We start from the raw sequence: 12,234 nt of genomic DNA, 5'->3' as shown, positions 1-12,234 counted from the left end.
CCCTTTTATGGCTGTTAGTATTTGCCTTATGTATTGAGGTGCTCCTATGCTGGGTGCATCAATATTTACAATTGTTATATCTTCTTCTTGGATCGATCCCTTGATCATTGTGTAGTGTCCTTCTTTGTCTCTTCTAGTAGTCTTTAGTTTGAAGTCTATTTTGTCTGATATGAGAATTGCTACTCCAGCTTTCTCTTGGTTTCCATTTGCATGAAATATCTTTTTCCATCCCCTTACTTTCAGTCTGTATGTGTCTCTAGGTCTGAAATGGGTCTCTTGTAGACAGCAAATATATGGGTCTTGTTTTTGTATCCATTCAGCCAATCTGTGTCTTTTGGTGGGAGAATTTAGTCCATTTACGTTTAAGGTAATTATCAATATGTATGTTCCTATTCCCATTTTCTTAATTGTTTTGGGTTTGTTATTGTAGGTCTTTTCCTTCTCTTGTGTTTCTTGCTTAGAGAAGTTCCTTTAGCAGTTGTTGTAAAGCTGGTTTGGTGGTGCTGAACTCTCTCAGCTTTTGCTTGTCTGTAAAGGTTTTAATTTCTCCATCAAATCTGAATGAGATCCTTGCTGGGTAGAGTAATCTTGGTTGCAGGTTTTCTCCTTCATCTCTTTAAGTATGTCCTGCCAGTCCCTTCTGGCTTGCAGAGTTTCTGCTGAAAAATCAGCTGTTAACCTTATGGGGATTCCCCTGTGTGTTATTTGTTGTTTTCCCCTTGCTGCTTTTAATATGTTTTCTTTGTATTTAATTTTTGACAGTTTGATTAATATGTGTCTTGGCGTATTTCTCCTTGGATTTATCCTGTATGGGACCCTCTGTGCTTCCTGGACTTGATTAACTATTTCCTTTCCCATATTAGGGAAGTTTGCAACTATAATCTCTTCAAGTATTTTCTCAGTCCCTTTCTTTTTCTCTTCTTCTTCTGGAACCCCTATAATTCGAATGTTAGTGCATTTAATGTTGTCCCAGAGGTCTCTGAGACTGTCCTCAGTTCTTTTCATTCTTTTTTCTTTATTCTGCTCTGCAGTAGTTGTTTCCACTGTTGTATCTTCCAGGTCACTTATCCGTTCTTCTGCCTCAGTTATTCTGCTATTGATCCCATCTAGAGTATTTTTAATTTCATTTATTTTGTTGTTCATCGTTGTTTGTTTCATCTTTAGTTCTTCTAGGCCCTTGTTAAATGTTTCTTGCATTTTGTCCATTCTATTTCCAAGATTTTGGATCATCTTTACTATCATTATTCTGAATTCTTTTTCAGGCAGACTGCCTATTTCCTCTTTATTTGTTAGTTCTGGTGGGTTTTTGTCTTGCTCCTTCATCTGCCGTGTGTTTTTCTGTCTTCTCATTTTGCTTATCTTACTGTGTCTGGGGTCTCCTTTTTGCAGGCTGCAGGTTCGTAGTTCCCGTTGTTTTTGGTGTCTGTCCCCAGTGGCTAAGGTTGGTTCAGTGGGTTGTGTAGGCTTCCTGGTGGAGGGGACTGGTGTCTGTGTTCTGGTGGATGAGGCTGGATCTTGTCTTTTTGGTGGGCAGTTCCACGTCTGGAGGTGTGTTTTGGGGTGTCTGTGGACTTATTATGATTTTAGGCAGCCTCTCTGCTAATGGATGGAGTTGTGTTCCTGTCTTGCTAGTTGTTTGGCATAGGATGTCCAACACCGTAGCTTGCTGGTCGTTGAGTGAAGCTGGGTGCTGGTGTTAAGATGGAGATCTCTGGGAGATTTTCGCCGTTTGATATTATGTGGAGCTGGGAGGTCTCTTGTGGACCAGTGTCCTGAAGTTGGCTCTCCCACCTCAGAGGCACAGCACTGACTCCTGGCTTCTTAATTTGGGATGATTCGTTGTCTATTCATGTATTCCACAAATGCAGGGTACATCAAGTTGATTGTGGAGCTTTAATCCGCTGCTTCTGAGGCTGCTGTGAGAGATTTCCCTTTCTCTTCTTTATTCTCACAGCTCCCAGGGGCTCAGCTTTGGATTTGGCCCCGCCTCTGCGTGTAAGTCGCCGGAGGGCATCTGTTCTACGCTCAGACATGACGGGGTTAAAGGAGCCGCTGATACGGGGGCTCTGGCTCACTCAGGCCGGGGGCGGAGGGAGGGGCACGGAGTGCGGGGCGGGCCTGAGGCTGCAGAGGCCGGCGTGTCGTTGCACCAGCCTGAGGCGCGTCGTGCGTTCTCCCGCGGGAGTTGTCCCTGGATCCCGGAACGTTGGCAGTGGCGGGCTGCAGAGGCTCCCTGGAAGGGAGGTGTGGAGAGTGACCTGTGCTCACACACAGGCTTCTTGGTGGCGGCAGCAGCAGCCTTAGCGTCTCATGCCCATCTCCGTGGTCCGCGCTTTTAGCCGCGGCTCGCGCCCGTCGCTGGAGCTCCTTTAAGCAGTGCTGTTAATCCGCTCTCCTCGCGCACCAGGAAACAAAGAGGGAAGAAAAAGTCTCTTGCCTCTTCGGCAGGTCCAGACTTTTCCCCGGACTCCCTCCCGGCTAGCCGTGGCGCACTAACCACCTGCAGGCTGTGTTCACACCGCCAACCCCAGTCCTCTCCCAGCGCTCCGACCGAAGCTCGAGCCTCAGCTCCCAGCCCCGCCCGCCCTGGCGGGTGAGCAGACAAGCCTCTCGGCCTGGTGAGTGTCGGTCGGCCGTGATCCTCTGTGCGGGAATCTCTCCGCTTTGCCCTCCGCACCCTTGTTGCTATGCTCTCCTCGCGGCCCCGAAGCTTTCCCCCCTCCGCCACCCGCAGTCTCTGCTGGCGAAGGGTCTTCCTAGTGTGTGGAAACTTTCCTCCTTCACAGCTCCCTCCCACTGGTGCAGGTCCTGTCCCTTTCCTTTTGTCTCTGTTTATTTTTTCTTTTGCCCTACCCAGGTACGTGGGGGGTTTCTTGTCTTTTGGGAGGTCTGAGGTCTTCTGCCAGCGTTCAGTAGGTGTTCTGTAGGGGTTGTTTCTCGTGTAGATGTATTTCTGGTGTATCTGTGGGGAGGAAGGTGATCTCCGCGTCTTACTCTTCTGCCATCTTCCCGGAAGCCCCTGAAACATTTTTTTTTAACAGTTTAAATCTTTTCCTATAACTTTAATTACTTTTGGGGGAACAATTTCCAAAAGTGAAATTACTGGGTAAAGGTATATAAATATTTTTAATCTTCCTATTCACATCGTCCAACAGCCCTCCCGCCTAGCCATACCATTTACATTCCCATCAGCTGAATCGTTCATGTGGATGTCCCTTTTTTCAGAGACCACTCAGGAGGGTAAAGTTCTATGTATATGAACAAAGTGGGGTACGGTCCAACAGGTTAAGGGCTCTGAGTATAGTGTGACTCTTATCTAGGCTTTGAAACGTCAAACTTGGAGCGTGAAGGCTTTCCTTTGACACAAAATATAGATTAAATATTAATCCACTAGAGGGCAGAGCTATCCCACTAAACCAGGGTTTTTCGGGAAAATCCAAGCCAGTTTATACCATCAATTTAGATCTAAATCCTGACATTGTCATCAAGGTGGCTTCAATTATTTTAACGAGGTGATAAAGGCTGGGCTGATATATATTTAAAATAAGCAGCCTCCAGTTAGTCTAACAAACACATTGTATTCACACTGCTTTTTTAAGAATGAACTTTTAATTTTAGAATAGTTTTAGATTTGCAGGAAAATTGTGAAAATCCTATAGAGTTCCCATATGTCCCAAACCTAGCTTCCCCTATTGTTAACATCTGGCATTAGTATGGTACATTTGTCACAACTAATGAACCAGTATTGACACATTATTAGTAACTAAAGTCTGTAATTTATTCAAGTTTTCTTAGTTTTAACCAAATGTTCTTTATTTGCTCCAGGAATACCACATTACACATAGTTGTCATGTCTCCTTAGGCTCCTCTTGGCTGTGACAGTTTCTCAAACTTTCTTTGTTTTGATGACCTGGGTAGTTTTGAGGAGTACCGGTCAGGTATTTCGTACATTATCCGTCTATGGGGATCTGGCTAACTTTTTTTTCCTCATTATTAGACTGGTATTATGAGTTTGAGAGAAGAATATCACAGAGGTAACGTGCCATTCTTATCTCATCATTAAGGGTACGTACTAGCACCATGATTTAGGACTGTTGATGTTGACCTTGATCCCCCGGCCGGGCTTCTCCAGTGTTGGTCAGGCTTCTCCAGTGCGAAGTTACTCTTTCAACCCCTTCCCATGCGGTGCTTTGTGGAAGGCAGTCCCTGTGAGCAGCCCACCCTTAAGGAGTGGGGAGTTATGTAACCCTCCTGGAGGGGGCAGTATCTACATACATTATTTGGATTCTTCTGCTTAGGACGTTTGTCTCTTCTCCCCCAGTTATTTATTGACTCGATCCTTTGTTTATATCAGTGTGGACTCATGGATAGTTATTTTATACTTTGGGTTATAATCCAAATCCCATTTTAAAATTTTGTTGCTCAGACTTTTTTGGCCCTTGAGAACTCTTTCATTTTCTCCAGTGCCCTTTTGATATACCCCCATGACTGTTCTTTTTGTCTTTGTGAACACTTCCTACCTTTCTGGCCCTAAAAGAGGCTCCAAGCTCATCTTTCATATTTGCTGCCCTAGTCCTGGAATCAGCCTTTTTTTTTTTTTTTTTAATTTCCCAAGGAGCCCTGGTCCCTTTTGTCGGAGAATGGTATTAGAAACCAAGATCAGGGTGCTAGCTCTGTGTTCACTTAGCTGTACATTTCGTATAATTTTATTCTTCCAACTGCCCTGTAAAGTTATTAGTCCTATTTTGTGGATGAGCTTTCTTCAGAGCCATGAAAAACCTCCCCCAGCTGGTAGTAGACCCTGGCCTCACGTCCAGATTTGATGTCACTACAGGTTCACGTTCCTTTCAATATGCCCAGAGATCATGGCTAAAGTGGAAGAGGAGTATACATTATTCCCTGCAATTGGATGAAAGAGTTTGCCTTTACTTTTGCTTCCCCCCAGAGAAAGAATTTGTCTTGGAGTCAATTGTTTGCTGAAGCTCTCTGGCAGTCAAAGGAAAGTGGTGATCCTTCTGGCGCCCCTAATTTACTGAGGGAGCACCATGGACCCAGAACCCCAGATGGGCTGTCCTGACCTGGCTCACAAGATTAGAGGGAGGGGAGCCTTCCTGGAGGACCCTGGGCAGGCTTTGAACAGGACCGGAGAGGCAGGGGCTGGTGGGGAGGAAAGAAACAAAGAACATCACTGAGATGAAAAGTACTGGAAGAAGGAAATATTCTGGCGGGAAAGAGAAGGCCTAAGGCATGGTAGCTACATTTCCATTTCTCTGGGCAGTTTAGGAGCTTCGGTAGCTCCTTAATGAGGATAAATTTCCTGCCACCACGTGAGGCGCACAGGTTTTTTATTTGGATATCTTCTGTGTAAATGGAATAAACTTGCATTACATTTCCAGTTCCTTATCTTTGGTAATATGAACTGCTAGCAGATGGGCCCCATCAAAGAGGTTGACACTGTAAAGTTCTCATTGGGGGCAAGCAGGAGACTTGGATTCTAGTAGCAGTTAACTAGAACTTGAAGAAATTATGCTATAGCCAGAAATATTTTTAATAACATTGACTTTTTCTGATTATGACATTAAAGCATGTTTACTGTGGAAAATTAGACGATACAGACAAGCAAATAAAGGAACGAATTCTCCAACTTAGAGATATTTACTCTTAGATTTTTGTTGTATTTCTCCTTTATTTTCTCTTGTCTCCGCATCCATGGATAATATCAGGCTCATGTTGCGTGTAAAAATTTACATCTTGTTTTTCACTTAATATTTGATTACCTGTTTCATCTTATTAAGTATTCCTGAAAAATCTGATAGCTCATGGATATATAATATTACCTCGTATTAGATATATTCAGTTTGAAATATACTGTGATAAATTTTTGTATATGTACATTTTGAATATAGGCAAGATTATTCTCTTAGAAAAAATTTCTGGAATTGGAATAAAGTGGTGATAATAAAAGTATGTGTTCCTTAGAGCTGATGTCAGGAAAATGAGATCGGATGAATGAAACCACTCACAACGGTGTTTGGTACATGGCAAGCGTTCAATGAATGTTGTATGATTGTTGAAAATATATTTTACTTGATAAATATGAACAAATAATCTTCCAGAAGACTGCTTTCCATTCTTAACATAAGCAGGTCATTAAATATTTTAATAGTAATTGAAAATATTGTGAACCACAACTCTAAGCTTTGTGATGACATCTGGGGTAAGAGATGGGGTTTTGGCATAAGGGACTTGAAAAAATTAGCAATAGGCCTTCCAAAGAGTGGGTTAAAGGCGTGAGAAATACCATGGAAAGAAATGGTGAGGCAGATGTCACCATTGCATCTGATGGAAGTGTGGCCAGGGCTCACGCTGCGATAGTGTGTGTGTGTGCGTGCATGTGTGTGTATATGCGTGTGTGACATTGTGGGGCTAGAGAGAAAAAGATGCAAGGCTCTTGTGATGCCTAATGTCTTCCTGGGGCTGGGGTCCCCAGCAGATCAAGTGTGGGGCTGTGGACCCAGGAGCAGTCACAGATTATTGAGGGCAGAATACAGGCTGAGTGGGGTCACCAGTGCCTTGAGGAAGGAGGCAGGCCAGCTGCTGTCCAGATTGGGATGGAATATTCTGTTGTGGAGAAGGTATAAACTGGAGACCATCTATTCTATCATAGGGGTTAAAAAGATCAAAGCAAAGAAAATCCTGGCAAGATCATCTGACTCTGAATTCCGCTCATTTAAAAAGCTGGGGTTGGGACCTCCCTGGTGGTCCAGGGGTTAAGACTCTGCACTCCCAAAGCAGGAGGTGCAGGTTTGATCCCTGGCCAGGAAACTAGATCCCACATGCCATATGGCCAAAAAAAAAAAAAAAAAAAAAAAAGCTGGGGTTGCCCACTTTATGCAGTGAGGCTGACAAAAGTCAGTTGGGCTTTCCCCTCTCTGCAGTGCTCTCTGATGGCCTTTCCAAAGTCCCTGAAAACCCACCACCCTGAATCTGCCCTCCTAGGCCTGGCAGAAGGCCTTCTGTGAAGTCACTAGGGGGTTCCTACGCAAATTTTTGCCACATTGACTCTGTGTTAAGCACTTTATATGCATTATCTCACCTGACTTCTTATCAACTACAAGAGATTTATTAGAGGTTAAGGAATTTTTTTTTAACATCTTTATTGGAGTATAATTGCTTTACATGGTGTGTTAGTTTCTGCTGTATAGCAAAGTGAATCAGCTATATGTATACATATATCCCCATATCCCCTCCTTCTTGCATCTCCGTCCACCCTCTCTATCCCAACCCTCTAAGGTGGACACAAAGCACTGAGCTGATCTCCCTGTGCTATGTGGCTGCTTCCCACTAGCTATCTATTTTACATTTGGTAGTATATATATGTCCATGCCACTCTCTCACTTCGTCCCAGCTTACCCTTCCCCCTCCTCTTGTCCTCAAGTCCATTCACTACGACTGTGTCTTTATTCCTGTCCTGCCCCTAGGTTCTTCAGAACAATTTTTTTTTGTTTTTTTAGATTCCATATATATGTGTTAGCATACAGTATTTGTCTTTCTCTTTCTGACTTACTTCACCCTATATGACAGACCCTAGGTCCATCCACCTCACTACAAATAACTCAATTTCATTTCCTTTAATGGCTGAGTAATATTCCATTATATGTATGTGCCACATCTTAAACCATTCATCTGTCGATGGACATTTAGGTTGCTTCCATGTCCTGGCTATTGTAAATAGAGCTGCAATGAACATTATGGTACATGACTCTTTTTGAATTATGGTTTTCTCAGGGTATATACCCAGTAGTGGGATTGCTGGGTCATATGGTAGTTCTATTTTTAGTTTTTTAAGGAACCTCCATACTGTTCTCCAGAGTGGCTGTATCAATTTACATTCTCACCAACAGTGCAAGAGGGTTCCCTTTTCTCCACACCCTCTCCAACATTTATTGTTTGTAGATTTTTTGATGATGGCCATTCTGACTGGTGTGAGGTGATACCTCATTGTAGTTTTGATTTGCATTTCTCAAATGATTAGTGATGTTGAGCATCCTTTCATGTGTTTGTTGGCAATCTGTATATCTTCTTTTGAGAAATGTCTATTTAGGTCTTCTGGCCATTTTTGGATTGGGTTGTTTTTTTTTTTTTTGATATTGAGCTGCATGAGCTGCTTGTATATTTTGGAGATTAACCCTTTGTCAGTTGCTTTGTTTGCAAATATTTTCTCCCATTCTGAAGGTTGTCTTTTCGTCTTGTTTATGGTTTCCTTTGCTCTGCAAAAGCTTTTAAGTTTCATTAGGTCCCATTTGTTTATTTTTGTTTTTATTTCCATTTCTCTAGGAGGTGGGTCAAAAAGGATTCTGCTGTGATTTGTGTCATAGAGTGTTCTGCCTATGTTTTCCTCTAAGAGTTTTATAGCGTCTGGCCTTATGTTTAGGTCTTTAATCCATTTTGAGTTTATTTTTGTGTATGGTGTTAGGGAGTGTTCTAATTTCATTCTTTTACGTGTAGCTGTCCAGCTTTTCCAGCACTACTTACTGAAGAGGCTGTCTTTTCTCCATTGTATATTCTTGCCTCCTTTATCAAAGATAAGGTAACCATATATGCGTAGGTTTATCTCTGGGCTTTCTATCCTGTTCCATTGATCTGTATTTCTGTTTCTGTGCCAGTACCATACTATCTTGCTTACTGTAGCTTTGTAGTATAGTCTGAAGCCAGGGAGCCTGATTGCTCCAGCTCCTTTTTTCTTTCTCAAGATTGCTTTGGCTATTTGGGGTCTTTTGTATTTCCATACAATTTGTGAAATTTTTTGTTCTAGTTCTTTGAAAAATGCCACTGATAATTTGATAGGGATTGCATTGAATCTGTAGATTGCTTTGGGTAGTATAGTCATTTTCACAATGTTGATTCTTCCAATCCAAGAACATGGTATTTCTCTCCATCTGTTTGTATAACCTTAATTTCTTTCATGAGTGTCTCTCAGTTTTCTGAGTACAGGTCTTTTGTCTCCTTAGGTAGGTTTATTCCTACCTATTTTATTCTTTTTGTTGCAATGGTAAATGGGTAAATGGGAGTGTTTCCTTAATTTCTCTTTCTGATCTTTCGTTTTTAGTGTATAGGAATGCAAGAGATTTATGTGCAGTAATTTTGTATCCTGATACATTATCAAATTCGTTGATTAGCTCTAGTAGTTTTCTGGTAGCATTTTTAGGATTCTCTATGTATAGTATCATGTCATCTGCAAACAGTGACAGTTTTACTTCTTTTCCGATTTAGATCCCTTTTATTTCTTTTTCTTCTCTGATTGCAGTGGCTAAGATTTCCAAAACTATGTGGAATAATAGTGGTGAGAGTGGACAACCTTGTCTTGTTCCTGATCTTAAAGGAAATGACTTCAGTTTTTCACCATTGAGAATGATGTTGGCTGTGGGTTTTCCTTTATTATGTTGAGGTAAGTTCCCTCTATGCCTACTTTCTGGAGGGTTTTTTTTTTATCATAAATGGCTGTTGAATTTTGTTGAAAGCTTTTTCTGCATCTATTGAGATTATCATATGGTTTTTCTCCTTCAATTTGTTAATATGGCATAACACATTGATTGATTTATGTATATTGAAGAATCCTTGCATTCCTGGGATAAACCCCACTTGATCATGGTGTATGATCCTTTTATTGTGCTGTTGGATTCTTTTTGCTAGTATTTTGTTGAGGATTTTTGCATTTATGTTCATCAGTGACATTGGCCTGTAGTTTTCTTTTTTTGTGACATCTTTGTCTGGTTTTGGTATCAGGGTGATGGTGGCCTTGTAGAATGAGGTTGGAAGTGTTCCTCCCTCTGCTATATTTTGGAAGAGTTTGAGAAGGATAGGTGTTAGCTCTTCTCTAAATGTTTTGATAGAATTCACCTGTGAAGCCATCTGGTCCTGGGCTTTTGTTTGTTGGAAAATTTCTTTTTTTTTAAGTCAGATTTATTGAAGTATAATTTATATACAGTAAATTCACCTTTTTATTTTTTTGGCTGTGTTGAGTCTTTGTTGCTGTGTGTGGAGTTTCTCCTGTTGCAGCTAGTGGGGGCTACTCTTCCTTGTGGTGCTCAGGCTTCACATTCTGGTGGCCTCTCTTGTTGCGGTGCATGGGCTCTAGGCACGTGGGTTTCAGTAGTTGTGGCTTGTGGACTCTAGAGCACAGGCTCAGTAGTTGTGGTGCATGGGCTTAGTTGCTCCATGGCATGTGGGATCCTCCTGGACCATGGCTTGAACCCGTGTCCCCTGCATTGGCAGGCGTGTTCTTAACAACTGAGCCACCAGAGAAGCCCATGTTGGAAGATTTTTAATCACAGTTCTATTTCAGTGCTGTGATTGGTCGCTTATATTTTCTATTTCTTCCTGGTTCAGTCTCAGAAGGTTGTGCTTTTCTAAGAATTTGTTTCTTCCAAGTTGTCCATTTTATTGGCATATAGTTTCTTGTAGTAATCTCTCATGATCCTTTGTATTTTGCAGTGCCAATTGTTACTTCTCCTTTTTTATTTCTTATTCTGTTGATTTGAGTCTTATCCCTTTTTTTCTTGATGAGTCTGGCTAATGATTTATCAATTTTGTTTATCTTCTCAAATAACCAGCTTTTTATTTCATTAATCTTTGCTACTGTTTCCTCCATTTCTTTTTCATTTATTTCTGATCTGATCTTTATGATTTCTTTCCTTCTGCTAACTTTGGGGTTTTTTGGTTCTTCTTTCTCTAATTGCTTTAGGTGTAAAGTTAGGTTGTTTATTTGAGCTGTTTCTTGTTTCTTGAGGTAGGATTGTATTGCTATAAACTTCCCTCTTGGAATTGCTCTTGCTGCATCCCATAGGTTTTGGGTCGTTGTGTTTTCATTGTCATTTGTTTCTCAGTATTTTTTATTTCTTCTTTGATTTCTTCAGTGATCTCTTGGTTATTTAGTAGTGTATTGTTTAGCCTCCATTTGTTTGTAATTTTTACACTTTTTTCCCTGTCATTGATATCTAGTCTCATAGCATTGTGGTCAGAAAAGATACTTGATGTGATTTCACTTTTCTTAAATTTACCAAGGCTTGATTTGTGACCCAAGATGTGATCTATCCTGGAGAAAGTTCCATGAGCACTTGAGAAGAAAGCGTATTCTGTTGTTTTTGGATGGAATGTCCTATAAATATCAATTAAGTCCATCTTGTCTAATGTGTCATTTAAAGCTTGTGTTTCCTTGTTTATTTTCATTTTGGATGATCTGTCCATTGGTGAAAGTGGGGTGTTTAAGTCCCGTACTATTATTTTGTTCCTGTCGATTTCCCCTTTTATGGCTGTTAGCGTTTGCCTTATGTATTGAAGTACTCTATGTTGGGTGCATAAATATTTACAATTGTTATTGGATTGATCCCATGGATTTACAATTGTTATTGGATTGATCCCTTGGATTGATCCCATGATCATTATGTAGTGTCCTTCTTTGCCTGCTGTAAAAGTCCTTATTTTAAAGTCTATTTTGTCAGATATGAGAATTGCTACTCCAGCTTTCTTTCTTTTTTTTTTTTGCGGTACGTGGGCCTCTCACTGTTGTGGCCTCTCCCGTTGTGGAGCACAGGCTCTGGACGCACAGGCTCAGCGGCCATGGCTCACGGGCCCAGCCGCTCCGCGGCGTGTGGGATTTTCCCGGACCGGGGCACGAACCCGCGTCTGCTGCATCGGGAGGCAGACTCTCAACCACTGCACCACCAGGGAAGCCCCCCCATCCTCTTTTAACCATAACTTTGTTTTCTGTGTCTGTGAGTCTATTTCTATATTGTAAATAAATTCATTTGTATCATTTTACAGATTCCACATACAAGTGATATCTTGATATTTGTCTTTCTCTGTCTGACTTCACTTAGTATGATAATCTCTAGGTCCATCCATGTTGCTGCAAATGGCATTATTTCATTCTTTTAATGGCTGAGTAATATTCCATCGTATATATGTACCATCTCTTAATCCATTCATCTGTCGATGAACAATTAGCACTTTCATATCTTGGTTATTGTAAATAGTGTTGCCATGAACATTGGGGTGCAGGTATCTTTTGAGTTAGAGTTTTCTCTGGGTATATGCCCAGAGGTGGGATTGCTGGATCATATGGTACCTCTATTTTTAGTTTTTTTTTTTTTTTTTTTGTGGTACGTGGGCCTCTCACTGTTGTGGCCTCTCCTGTTGTGGAGCACAGGCTCCAGATGCGCAGACTCAGCGGCC

The sequence above is a fragment of the Pseudorca crassidens genome, chromosome 5 (genome assembly GCF_039906515.1).
Source record: "Pseudorca crassidens isolate mPseCra1 chromosome 5, mPseCra1.hap1, whole genome shotgun sequence".
Lineage (NCBI taxonomy): Eukaryota > Metazoa > Chordata > Mammalia > Artiodactyla > Delphinidae > Pseudorca > Pseudorca crassidens.
Note: the sequence above shows the minus strand (reverse complement) of the source record.